This window comes from Ailuropoda melanoleuca, chromosome 9, assembly GCF_002007445.2.
Source record: "Ailuropoda melanoleuca isolate Jingjing chromosome 9, ASM200744v2, whole genome shotgun sequence".
NCBI classification, from domain to species: Eukaryota; Metazoa; Chordata; class Mammalia; order Carnivora; family Ursidae; genus Ailuropoda; species Ailuropoda melanoleuca.
In genome coordinates this window covers 30,769,484-30,783,772 of record NC_048226.1, presented here as the reverse complement: position 1 = coordinate 30,783,772, position 14,289 = coordinate 30,769,484, and the positions used below count along the sequence as shown (strand labels likewise).

Sequence of the window (14,289 nt, the reverse complement as noted above, 5' to 3'; positions counted from 1 at the left end):
CCATCTGATCTAGTATGGCATTTAAAGCTCTTGTTTCTTTGTTAATTTTCTGCTTAGGTGCTCTGTCTATTGCTGATAGTGCAGTGTTGAGGTCCCCTACTATTAAAAGTATTTTTATCTATATGTCTCTTTATTCTGGTTAAGAGTTGGCTTGTGTATATTGCTGCTCCCCTGTTGGGGGCATAGATATTTATAATTGTCATATCCACTTGTTGGATACATCCTTTAAGAATAATATAGTGTCCTTCTGTATCACTAACTACAGTCTTTAGTTTAAAATCCAATCTGTCTGATATGAGAATTGCTACCCAAGCTTTCTTTTGAGGTCCATTGGCATGAAAAATGGTTTTCCATCCCTTCACTTTCAGTCTGTATGTATCTTTAGGTTCAAAATGAGTCTCTTGTAGACAGCGAATGGATGGGTTGTGTCTTTTTATCCAATCTGCAACCCTGTGGCGTTTTATGGGAGCCTTAGGCCATTCACATTGAGAGTGATTATTGAGAAATATGATTTTAATGATGTCATGTTGCCTGTGAAGTCTTTGTTTTCTATAGATTGTAAATTTCTGTTCTGTATTGCTCTTCAGGCCTTTTTACTTTTATAGAACCCCCCTTAATGTCTCCTGTAGGGCTGGTTTCGTGGTTATGAAATTGGTCAGTGACTGGCGATTCTGGAAGGTCCTCATCTCTCCATCAATTCTGAATGACAGCCTTGCTGGATAAAGGATCCTTGGCTGTATGTTTTTCTCTGAAAGAGCTTTAAAAATGCCCCTCCCCAACCTTTTCTCTCATTCCAGTTCTGTGTAGACAGGTCTGATGTAATCCTAATATTTTTGCCTTTGTATGTGAGAAATTTCCTTGCCCTGGCCTCTTTCAATACTGTATCCTTGGATCTAATATTTGCGAGTTGCACTATGACGTGATGTGGCGTAGGTTTGTCGTGGTTGAAATGGGGGGGTCCTCTCTGCCTCTTGGACACAAATGCTTGTTTTCTTTGCTAGATTAGGGAAGTTTTCAGCTACAATTTGTTCAAATATCTCTTCTAAATGTCTCTTTCTCCACCCCCTTGGGGATGCCGATGATTCTGACATTGGAGTGTTTCATTGAGTCAGTAATTTCCCATAACCTACATTCTTGAGATTGGATTTTTTTGAGCCAAGTTTCTGTTTTAGCTTTCTCTTCTACCATCCCATCCTCCAATTCACTAATTCGTTCTTCTGCCTTATTTACCCTGGCCATCAGAGCATCTAGTTTTGACTGCATTTGATTCATAGCATTTTTAATTTCTGCCAGATTCACTCTCATTTCCGCCCTTAGAGATTCTATATTCTCGTTAATATTTTCGTTAATATTTTTTTCAAGTCTACACATCCTCTTGACCATTGTTACTCTGAACTCCATTTCTGATAATTTGGTTATATCCATATCCATCAGTTGTGGCAGAGGCCACAGACTCATTATCTTTTCTTTGCTGGGGGGGATTTCTCCTTCTTGTCATTCTGATGAGGAGAGGTTGCGGGGATGCCCAGAGCCCAAATTATTGACCAGGACCCAGGCAGTGTGCACTTGTTTTATAGGGACCTTAGGGATGTGGGCTCCTTGATTTTTCAGCCTGCCTTCTGCGGGGGGGCCTGCCGTGCTGATACTCAGGCAACCCTGTTTTTGTAGAGTCGCCCTGTCCCCTGCGAGGGGGGAAGGGGATTGGCCTAATGTGAGCCGGTATTTCCAGGCTTTTGTTCTCTGGCGTCTTTCCCTGGTAGTTTTCTGTGACTCTTCTGAGAGTCAGAGCAGCAGTGGCCGTATCCTAGTCTCTGTCTCAGAATAGAGAGATCGCAGTCCACTCTCCACTGAGCTCTTCTGGCCTCTTTAACTCTGTTTCTTTTGGTGCTGCTAAAAACCCTGTAGCCGGGGTCCCAGCCCTCACTTCCAGGGCTGTCCTTTGTGTTTTTAACACCGCTAGCTGCCAGCTGCCCCCGCACGCGCTCCCGAGCTCCATGTTTCAGTGAGGTTTCTGCGCACTCTGGAGCGCAGGTTTTCAGTCTGGTCATGCGCGTGCTCCCAGGCTCACGGTCTCAGTCTGTTCTCTCGCGGGTGCCTGACCGCGAGTCTGGCCGCTCCCCAGTGCAGGTGACTACTGCTTCCTGGAGCTTGAGCGTGGAGGCTCCTTCCCCCTTCTGTTTCTCTTCCACTATCTGTGCTCGGATTCATGGCTCCCTACTTCCTTCCTCAATACTCAGTGCCAGAGATGTTCATTTATGGAGATCCAGATGTATCTTCCTGTGTCTCAGGCTGATTCTGTGGGTTTTCTGGATGGTCTGGTACCTATCCAGCTTGGCTCAGGGGACCAGCTGAAAAAGGGGACCCCTACTCCTTCACCATCCTAACCTTAGGAATTTATCCTAAGACACTCAAACAAAAATATATGTATAAGGACGTTTATTTTAGCATTATTTATTGGTGGAAGACTAGAAATAAGCTAATAATCCAACAATAGTAGACCAATTAAACACAATCTAGTATATCATGATTATTGGGAGGAATATAAACCAAAGTGGTAGCTGATTATATGAGTAGTAAGATAGTGGGTCAAGAAATTTATCTTCCGTTTTCATTTTGTTTGACAAATATCTATCGGTTTTTAAAACAGCCTTGTTAATGTGTAATTTAATATCATTAATATTCATTCATTTTAAGTGCTCTGTTCAATGACCTTGAGTGAATTTCTACAGTTGTGCAATCATCACCATAATCCAATTTAAGATCACCAAAATATTCTCTTGTGCCTGTTGGCAGCAGTCTTCAATCCTATTGTTAGCCTTAGGCAGCCACTGATCAGCTGTTTCTATGGTTTTTTCTTCTCTAGCATTTTCATATAACTGGAACTACATAGATCTACATACATCTTTGTGTATGGCTTCTTTTACTTACAGTATTTTTGAGCTTCATCCGTATCTCTCAGTATTTATTCCTTTTGTATTGCTAAATAGTATTTAAGTATCAATATGCTATATTTTGTTTATGCATTCTTTGGTTGATAGACATTTGCTTTTTTTCCTGGTGTTTAGCTATTATAAAGGAAGCTGCTATGAGCATTACTGGATAAGTCTGTATGGACATGTATTTCCATTTCTCTTGAGAAGATACCTGGGAATGGAATTGCTGGGTCAAATAAGTAAATATTCAACTTTTCAAGAAACCAACAAACTATTTTCCAAAGTGACTATACCATTTTACATCACAACTAGTACCATATAAGGTGTCTAAGTTTCTTCACATTCATGCCAACACCTGCAATTTCTGGTCTTTTATTTTGCAGCCATTCTACTGGTATGTGGTTTAATTTGCATTTCCCTAATTATTAAGGATGTTGAAGTTCTTTTCACATGCCCATTAGCAATTCATACACCCTTTGTGATGAAATGTCTATTCAAAACATTTGTACATTTAAAAAAATTGGATTATCCCACTAAGTTGTAAGTTATTTGTATATTCCAGATACAAGTTCTTTAACAGACACATAATTTTCAAATACTTTATTTCAGCCTATGCTTCTCTTCTCATTTCCCTAAAGTTGTTTCTGAAGAGCAAAAATTTTAAAAATTTTTTATGAAATCCACTTTTCAATTTCTTTTCTTTTATGGATAAGGTTTTTGATATCACACACACTGAATAAATTTTTGCCTAAATCAAGGGCAGAAAGATTTTTGCCTATGTTTTCTCCTAGAGATTTAATAGTTTTAGCTCTTATATTTAGGTCTATGTTCTATTTTGAATTAGTTTTTGTGTCTAATGTGAACCAAGGATCTAGGTTTATTTTTTCTCTCATGAATATACAATTGTTTTAGAATTGTTTGTTGAAATAATTCTCCTTTTCCCATTGGATTGTCTTGGCCTCTTTGTCAAAACTCTATTGACCATAAGAATGAGAGTTTATTTCTGGGCTCCTTATTTTCTTCTATTGATCTATATGTCTGTCCTTACTCCAATATTATTATACTCTCTAGATTAGTATACCTTTATGATTAGTTTTGAAGTAAGTTAATGCACATTTAACAAATTTGTACTTCTTTATTAAAAATTGCTTTGGCTCTTTTAAATCTTGCATTTCCAAATAAATTTTATTTATTTATTTATTTTTTAAAGATTTATTTATTTATTTGACAGAGACAGCCAGCAAGAGAGGTAACACAAGCAGGGGGAGTGGGAGAGGAAGAAGCAGGCTCCTAGTGGAGAAGCCTGATGTGGGGCTCGATCCCAGAATGCCAGGATCACGCCCTGAGTCAAAGGCAGACGCTTTAACGACTGTGCCACCCAGGCACCCCTCCATATAAATTTTAGGCTCCACTTGTCAATATCTCTGAAAAATGCTTGCCGGAATTTTGATAGGAATTGAGTTGAAGCTATACATACAGAATATAGGGGTGAACTGCTGTATTAACAATAATGTCTTCTAATCCAATAATGTGGTATGTCTTTTTTTATTTAGATCTTCAACTTCCTTTCAGCAATGTTTTGTAGTTTTCAGTGTATATATCTTGCCCTTCTTTTGTTAAATTTAATCATATATATTATATTTTCAATCTAATTATAAATGGAATGGTTTTCTTAATATTTTGAGATTGTTGGCCGCTAGTATCTAGAAATACAATTGATTTTTAAAAAAAAATCCACTTAATTTTTTAGAGCAGCTTTAGGTTTACAAGAAGATTTGAGTGGAAGGTATGGAGATTTCCCATGCAATTGACTTTTGTGTATGGCTCTTGCATCCTGTGACCTTGCTAAATTCACTTACCAGTTTAAATAGATTTTTTTGGTAGATTTTTAAGGACTTTCTATGTGCAGATTGTGTCATCTATGAGTGAATAATTTTAATTTTTCTTTCCAATCTGTGTACTTTTCTTTTTATTCTTTTAAAATTTTTCATTATGTTCAGTTAGCCAACATATAGTACATCATAAGTTTTTGTTGTAGTGTTCAATGATTCATTAGTTACGTGTAACACCCAGTGCTCATCGCAACATGTACTCTCCCTAATACCCATCACCCAGTCACCCCATCCCCCCACCCTCCTCCCTTCTGTAACCCTCAGTTTGTTTCCTGGAGTCCAGAGTCTCTCATGGTTTGTCTTCCTCTCTGCTTTCTTCCCACTCAGTTTTCCCTCCCTTCCTCTGTGGTCCTCTGCTCTATTCCTTCTGTTCCACATATGAGTGAAAACTTTATTTTTCTTGCTTGATTGTACTGGCTAGTACAATGTTGAATAGAATGGACATACTAAAGTAGACATCTTTTTCATGTTCCTGATCTTAGGTGAAAAGTATTCAAATTTTCATTAAGTATGATGTCAGCTCTGTGTTTTGTTTTTTAAAATACATGTACTTATCAGATTGAGAAAAATTCCTTCTATTTCTAGTTCCTTAACACTTTTTACTGTGAATGGTTGCTGGATTTTTAAAAACTAACTTCTTATTTTGGGAAAGGTTAAGACTCATAGTAAGTTCCAAAAAGAGTGTAGAGTATTTATTCACCTTACATCAAATTTTCTCCAATTATAGCATTTTACAGAACCACAGTGCATTGTCAAAACCAGAAAATCAATACAGGTACAATATCATTAATTTATGTACAAAAGCTTTATTTGGATTGACTAGTGGACATTAACAAAGCCTTTTTCTACATATATTGAAATGATAATGTGGTCAGTCTTTCTTTCCTAAAACAATCCTCACTCAATCATTCTCCATAATTTTGCTAATATTTTGTTAAGGAGTTTGTGTCTATGTTCATGTCACATATTCTGTAATTTTCTTGTGATATTTTTGTCTGTTTTTAATGTTAGAACAATACTGGCTTGATAAAAATGAATTCTGAATGTTACCTCTGTCTGTAATTTTTTGAAAGATTTTGTGTAGCATTGCATTATTTCTTTCTCAAACATCACCGGAGAATCTATTAGGACCTGTCTTTTTATTTGTGGGAAAACTTTAAAATACTAGCTCAATTTCTTTATTTGAGGTAGTAGGAAGAACTAGAAAATGCTCCAAAGATTTCTGCTTCATGATATATATGCCCTGCTCTTGGTTGAGGGGGAGTTTGTGAATCTGATGAGATGTTATTCCTGTGGCTTGCATTCGTTATAACAAAAGCAAGGGTGAAGGGATTTTGGAGGCATAATTAAGGTCTCAAATCAGTTGGTTTATGGTTTTAAAAGGGTAAACATGAATTAATCAAGTGAAAGCCCTTACAAGAGGAAGTGGGTCCTTACTGAGGAAAGATTCTGTTGCTGGCCTTAAAGAATTAAGTAACCATGTTGTGAGTTGTGAGAGACTGTGGGTGAGGACCACATGGCAGGGGACTTCATGCTGCCTCTAGGTCTTAAGGGCAACTTCCAACTGACTTCCAGCAAGAGATGAGACATCAATCATACTGTAGGAAGAAAATGAATTCTGCCAATAACTTTAATGAGTTTGGATGCCATCTTTCCCTAGTCAAGCCTCCAGATGAAAACCAGCCCTACTGCCATGTTGGCTACAGCCTTGTGAGACTCTGAGCAGGGAACCCAGCTAACTGTGCCCAGACTCCTGACCCACAGAACTCAGATAATAAACAGACATCACTTTAAGATGCCAATTTTGTAGTAATCTGTTACAAAGCAATAGAAAACTAATATACTTGATATAGGTCTATTCAGGTTTTCTATTTCTTCATGACAGAAATTGGTTAAATTGTGCCTTTTAAGGAATTTTGCCATTTCATCTAATTGTCTAATTTTTTGTCTTGAAGTTGTTCATGATCTTTCCTTATAATCTCTAGTATGATCTGTACCTTTATTCCTGATTTTGATAATTTCTGTCTTCTTTTTTCTTTGTTAGTCTTAGCTTATCAGTTTTGTTAGTATTTCAAAGAACCATTTGGATTAATTGAATTTTTTTTTCTGTTGCATTACTGCTTTGTATTTCATTGATTTCTCCTCTGATCTTTATTATCTCCTTTCTGCTTAGTTTTGATTCCATTTTATTTTTCTACCTTCTTAAAATAGAAGCTTAAATTACTGAATTTAGATATTTTTTCTAAGATAAAACATATAAAGCTGCAGATTTCTCTCTAAACAATGCTTTAGATGTACCACATAAATTTTGATATGTTGTGTTTTGATTTTCATTGAAGGTATTTCTTAAGTTCCCATGTGATTTTTTTTCTTTGACCTATGGGTTTATGTGGTAGTGTATTAATGAATTTCCAAATACTTGGGATTTCCCACATTTCTTTCTGTTAATTTCTAATTTAATTGAAGTGTGCTTGAACATTGTTTGATGTTAACCTTTTAAATTTATTGAGACTTATTTTATGGTCAAATAGTCTGTTCTAGAGAATGTTCCACATGTCCTTGAGAAGTATGTGTATTCTGCTGTCATTGGGTGCAGTACTTAACATGTTAAGCTAGATTAATTCCGTTCAAGTCTTTATATCACTACAAATTTGCTATCTAGCTTTTCAATCAGTTACTGAAACAGGAGTATTGCAATCTTCAACTATAATTATTGACTTTTATTTCTCTTTTCAATTATGTTGATTTTGCTTACGCTTTTCTGGTTCTGTTATTAGGTGCAAATGCATTTATAATTGTTACATCTTCTTGATTCTTTCATAATTATGAAATATCTTTCTTGGTGTCTGGTAATGTTTCTTTGCCTTAAAGACTATTTTTTAAAATGATTTTTTATTATATTATGTTAGTCACCATACAGTACATCCCCGGATTCCGATGTAAAGTTCGATGCTCCATTAGTTGCGTATTAAAGACTATTTTGTCTCTTGTTGATATAGACACTCTAGCTTTCTAATGGTTATTGTGTGTGTGGTCTATTTTTCCATCTTTTAACTTCCAACTTATTTGTGTTTTTGTATCTAAAGAGTGTCTTTTGTTGACAAGTTATAGTTGGATCTTGCTCTTTTATGCAGTCTAACAATTTCTTGCCTATGAATGGAGTATCTAGTCCATTAATATTTAATGTATTTATTGATGAGATTATCTTTATACCTACCATTTTGGTATCTGTTTTCCATGCCTTGTATACTTTTTATTCTTCTGTCCCTTTTATTCTGCCTTTTTGATGTTAAATATTTCTTAGTGTATCATATTAATTCCTTTGTTAACTTCTTTAATATTTTTTGAGTTATTTTCTTATGAGTTACTCTAAGGAATGAATATGTATGTTTAACTAATTATGGTTTACCTCAAGTTAATGCTGACTTAATTCCAGTAAGATACAATAACTTTGCTAACAATTTATAGCTGCATTTCTCTCCTTGTTCTTTGTGATATATATCATTTATATATATATAATTTATATATATACACACAGATATATTTCATTCATATATTACATACTCAACAATAAAGTTTTACAGTTATTATTAAAGTTTATTTTGAAAGGAAATTAAAAAAAGAGTCTTTTAATTTACCTACATATCCGCCATTTCTATTGCTCTTCATTTCTCCCTGTGAATTTTAGTTTCTGTCTAAACATTCTGTTAGGCCTGGAGGGCTCCTTTAGTACTACTTATAGGTTAGGTCTGCTAGTAATGTAGTCACTCCATTTCTGTTTACCTGGGAACATGCTTATTTTGCCTTCACTTTTTGATAAATAGTTTTTCTGGATACAGAATTTTTGGTTGATGGGTTTTTATTTTTGTTTTTGTTTTTGTTTCTTTAAATCAGCACTTGAATATGTCATTTTACTGCCTTCTGGCCTCCATTGTTTCTAGTGATAAGTCAGTCACCAATCATATTGCTTCACTTTATATAGTAAGTCATTTTTCTCTTACTGCTTTTAAGATTTTCTCTCTGGGGAGCCTGGGTAACTCTGTCATTTAAGCCTCTCACTCTTGATTTTGGCTCAGGTCATGATCTCAGGGTAGTGAGATCGAGCCCTGCACTAGGCTCTGTGCTCAACAGAGAGGGATCTCTCTCTTCCTATTCCTCTGCCCTTCCCCCAGCTTGTGCACATGACATATTTGCACACTATCTCTCTCAATAAATAAGTAAAATCTTTAAAAAAATTATTTTCTCTTTGAGTTTCAGAGGCTTAAATATGTTGTGTCTAGGTGTAAATTCTGTTGTTCATCTTATTTGGGATATATGGAGCTTCCAAGATCTGTAGATTATTTTTCATCAAATTTGGGAAGACTTTAGTGACTATTTCTCCACATATGTGTTTTTATCCTTTCTTTCTGGTGCTCTCATTTCATATATGTTGGGATGTTTAACAAATTGTCCTACATATCTCTGAGGTGTTACTTATTTCTTAAAATCTTATTTTGTTTTTATTAGACTGAGATAATTTCTATAGATCTAGCTTTCAATTCACTGTTTCTTTCCACTTTCCTGCCAAATCTGCTATTGAACATAACAAGTAAATTTTTCATATGGATTATTTTACTTTTCAATTCTAGAATTTCCATTTGTTTCTTTTTCATAGTTTCTGTTTCTCTATTGAGATCCCTTGTTTGTTGAGTCATTGTTATACATATTTTTCTTTAATTCTTTGAACATAGCTTTTTTTTAAAAATTCTTTAGAGATACTTATAATAGCTGCCTTAAAATCTAAGTTTGCTAAATACATCATTTGGGGCTACTTGGAGTCAGTTCCTATTGACTTTTTCAACCTAGTACTAGTCATTCTTTTCTGATTGATTAAAAATTAGAATTTTAGATAATATAGTGTAGCAACTCTGAAATCTGATTTATTTTTCTGAGGATTTTGTTGTTGTTATGTCCATAAACTTAAAATATTTATTCCCCATGACACACAGCTACTGAGGTTGACCTTGTGTCTGCATGACATAGTTGTCAGTCAAGATTTAGGCAGAGAGAAATAAACTCAAGCATATAAAGTCAACTAATAATTGATAAAGGAGCCAAGAATCCTCAATGGAGAAATGATAGACTTTTAAAAAAAATGGTGTTGGATAATTGAATATGCACATATAAAAGAATGAAACCAGACTCCTATCTTATACCACTCACAAAAATTAACTTGAAATGGATTAAAGACTTAAATGTATGACATGAAACCATGAAACTGTGAGAAGAAAACAGAAATAAGGCCACTTGACATGGGTCTTGATAATGATTTTTTTGCATATGACACCTAAAAGCACAAGTAACCAGATAAAAATAAGCAAGCAGGACTATATCAAACTAAAAAGCTTCTACACAGCAAAAGAAACCACTGGCAAAGTGAAAAGGCAACTTACAGAGTGGAAAAAGATATTTGCAAACCGTATATCTGATAAGAGGTTAATATTCAAAATACATAAAGAATTTGTACAACTCAATAGCAAAAAAAAAGTCAAATAACCCAATTAAAAAATGGGAAAAGGACCTGAATAGACATTTTTCCAAAAAAAATTCAAAAGGTCAACAGATATATGAAAAGATGCTCAACATCATTAGTAAATAGGGAAATGCAAATTAAAACCATATAAGATATCACTTCACGTCTGTTAGATTGGCCATCACCACAAAGACGAGAATGCTGAGGTAGATGTGGAAAAAAGGAAACCTTCATTCATTCTTGATGGGATTGTAAATTACTATGGAAAACAGTATGAAGGGTCCTCAAAAAAATTAAAAATGGAACAATTATATGATCTAGGAATTCCACTTCTGGGACTATATCCAAAGAAAACAAAAGCACAAACTCAAAAAGCTATCTGCATCCTCATGTTCACTGCAGCATTATTTACCATAGCCAAGACATGGAGATAACCTAAGGCCCACTAATGGATGAATGGATAAAGAAGTTGATATGTATATATATATATATATATCACACACACACACACACACACACACACACACACACGAGGAATATTATTTGGCCATGAAAAATGAGCAAATTCTACCATTTTGAGACATCATGAATGGAAATTGAGGGCATTATGCTAAGTGAAATAAATCAGACAGAGAAAGACAAATACTGTATGATCTCATACATGTGACCTAACAAACAAATAACCAATCCCCCTCTCCAACTCATTGGAAAGGAGATCAGACATGTGATTGCCAGAGGTTGGAGCTGGGGGCAGGAGTAATTGAAGGAAGGTAGTCGAAAGGTACAATTCTCTGTTATAAGATAAATGAGTACTACGGGTGTAACGTACAACATGATGACTACAGCTAACACTGGTGTGTGATGTATAAGAAAGTTGCTGGAGAGTAAATCCTAAAAGTTCTCCTCACAAGTAATTTTTTTTCTTTCCCCCCCTTCTTTACATTGTATCTTTTTGAGATGATGGATATTAGCTGAACCTATTGTGATAATCATTTCACAATATATGTAAATCAAACCATCATGCTGTGCCCCTTAAACTTATATAGCAATATATGTCAATCATTTCATAGTAAAACTGGAAAAAAAAAGATTTGGGTGCAGATTTTTTTCAAACACTTTGAGCCCGTAAGACTTTACCCTCTGCTAATAAAACTTTCTGTGGGTCAGGAAGCCCATTTAAAATTCTACCATTCTCAGCTCTGCCCTAACTTTAACTTCCCACCAGGCTCTTTCAAGTCTCCACTGCACATATGCATTGGTTCTCAGTAGGCCAGGAATGTGTAGATCTAATCCTTCCATGGATCTCTCACATTCAAGATTTCCCTGTTCAATTTCTCATTGGTCTGTCACTTGCCCCAACTAGGATTGCAAACTCAGCCTGGAAAAGCTACAAGTTTCCTCTTTTGTTTCCTACTGAGTTTGCCATTTTTAGTGGACGAAACTATGAGATTTTTGACCCACCTACTTCTAACCAAATCTGGCACCAGAGCTTATGGTTTCCAGGTCCAACCTCAGGCTGGTAAAATTGCTGTTCTCCCTGTCTGAACAAGAAGGAGGGATGAAAACAGTCTCTGTGAAGAAGGTGACAGACTTCCACTGTCCTAACCTGGAGCTCTACAAAATTTTCAAGAATATATAAATACCAACTTGTTGTGTGCCTTTAGTTCATTTGTACAGTCATAAAATGTTGTTTTCATAATTTTTCTAGTTTTATACTTTTTTTTTTCCCTGAGAGGATTTGCTGAGTTCTTAACACTGCCATGGCTGGAAGTTGAAGTTATCTATTACTGATATATTAAACAAATCATAAAGTTGGATTTTAGGGTTACTAGACGAGCCCAGTATAAAGCACTCTTTCCGGTCTGTAAAAGCCTTTGATCACAGGGCCACAGGTAGTTACATATCCTTGCACTTTTACTCTCTGATTTCCTGATCTGTATACATGGCTGGCTCACCATGGTTCTTTATAATGTTATGAGCAATATATAATGTGCATGTTTGGTCTCAAGCCTCATCCCTAATATGTGAAGCAAAACTCCAGCAAACTAAGGTTGGCCACATTGCATTTCAGTTGATTGTTGCTGTGCAGGCCATATGGAAGATCTGTATCATGGTAAAGATAAATGGACAAGAAACCAGAAAACCAGGAATTACATTTTATTAAAAAGCAAAATCCTAATAAAAGAAAAACAAATAAAATGTGCTAGTTAGCAAACCCCACCTGAAGCCTGTTCTCCAAACCACCATCTCTCCACTGATTAAAAGAATCTTACTTATAAGCTAGACGTTACACAGATGAGTAGATTTTGGTTTAATTAATCAAATTTCAGTAACATGGGTTTGCCTGGATTTGTTCTGATTGCTATGATCCCTTCAATCAGCGACTTATAAAAAAATGTTTACATTTTCAAGACTAAGTTTTATTTTGCATAACATGGCTTTCATTTCATTGTTCATTATACAGACTGCATCTTGTTCTCTGGATGGAAGTGCAGATATATGAGAAGATGAACACTTTATTGAGTCACTCTTTTCCAGAGCAGTAAGTATTTTATATGAATAAAATGAAGTTTAATACATCATCTGGTAATACTAGGCTTATGAATAGAAATGTATAAAGCATAGAAAAGAAAACTGATGTCTGTCAGCCTAAAAATACACTGAAAGAAGAAAGGGACTGCAAAATTGTACAAGCTTGGCTGTTCCTACTTTTACTGTTCTTTTGACAGACATCTTGCCTGCCAGGGAGCTTTGTACCCAGGGCTGACTCAATATCAGGAGTGAGAGTGGCAGTTTGGTGTCATTCACTTGCTGACCGATATCCTACCAAGAGTATTTGACAGCCATTCACTGTGAGGGGTTAATGTACTCTCCTTCAAAATGGATAGTTTAATAAACCACACATCAAAATGGAATTAAGGAAGTCTTCAATTTCCCAGTCTTGAACACCCAATTCTTTTGCTAAAGAGAAAACACACATGGAATTGTAAGGAGCTTATTGGCTGTCCCTTAAAAGTCTACAGGTTAGACTAAGTCTCAAAAAAAAATACATCTTGCCTGAATTTTATTGCAAGTTGCAAAATGACTGCTGATGACAAGTGGTCTCTTTATCGTGAAGGGAGACCTATGAGATTGTTTTTTAGATAGTAGAGGACAGGTGCCATTTCATGGCACTCAACAAACTCTCAATGAAAGAGTAATAATAATGGTGGATAGGGATACTAACATAGTGGTAAAAAAAATACTGTCAATAGACTTGTCAAGTGGAGTCTTATCCTTTCCTTTCTTTCTTGGCCACCTTCTTAGAAAGCTAGGCTTCATTTGCTCTTTTCACTTCCTCCCCTCTAAACCCATAACAAGAGCACTGGGAGTAAGAGTGCACGATCTGGCTTCCATGGTTTCAATCTTGTAATGATGCACGGACTTGGCTTTCACTGTGTATCTGATTCAAGTCATACCCTCCTTCCACTTTTTCCACATGAAGTGGTTTCTAATATTTTTCTTTGCTCTCTGGCTTTTCAACGATTAGCACATTCCCAGGTTTGGCTTTGATTTTCTCATAACTGGCTGATCATACAGATCCTGTCCAGAGAGATAGTCCACATAGGTCGCCATCTGTGTGTTTCATCATTAGGGTCTTTATTCCCCACTTCAATCATTGCTTTACTTTTTCAAACTGATAGGATAGCATCATTTAAAAAACTTGGGTGAAAGACTAAGAATCTTCTTTGAAGTTAATAGAAATTAGACTTTTTCCTATCCAATATTTCACAAAAAAGGGACTGAGGTTTTTGACAAGAAAAATATGAATGGAGAATAAAGTATACTTTTCTATAAGAGCCTGCTTTTTATTTTTTTACTTTTTTAATTTTTTTGTGCATTTATTTTATTTTATTTTATTTTATTTTATTTTATTTTATTTTATTTTATTTTATTTTATTTTATTTTATTT

General features: G+C 35.3%; 1 protein-coding gene across 1 annotated transcript in view; it reads right to left on the bottom strand.

Annotated features, from left to right (window-relative positions):
- Positions 1-14,289, bottom strand: part of XKR4 (XK related 4) — a gene marked incomplete at its 5' end in the record, with an annotated part of 418,015 nt that overhangs the window by 55,435 nt on the left and 348,291 nt on the right. The gene's annotated exons all lie outside the window — the stretch shown is intronic.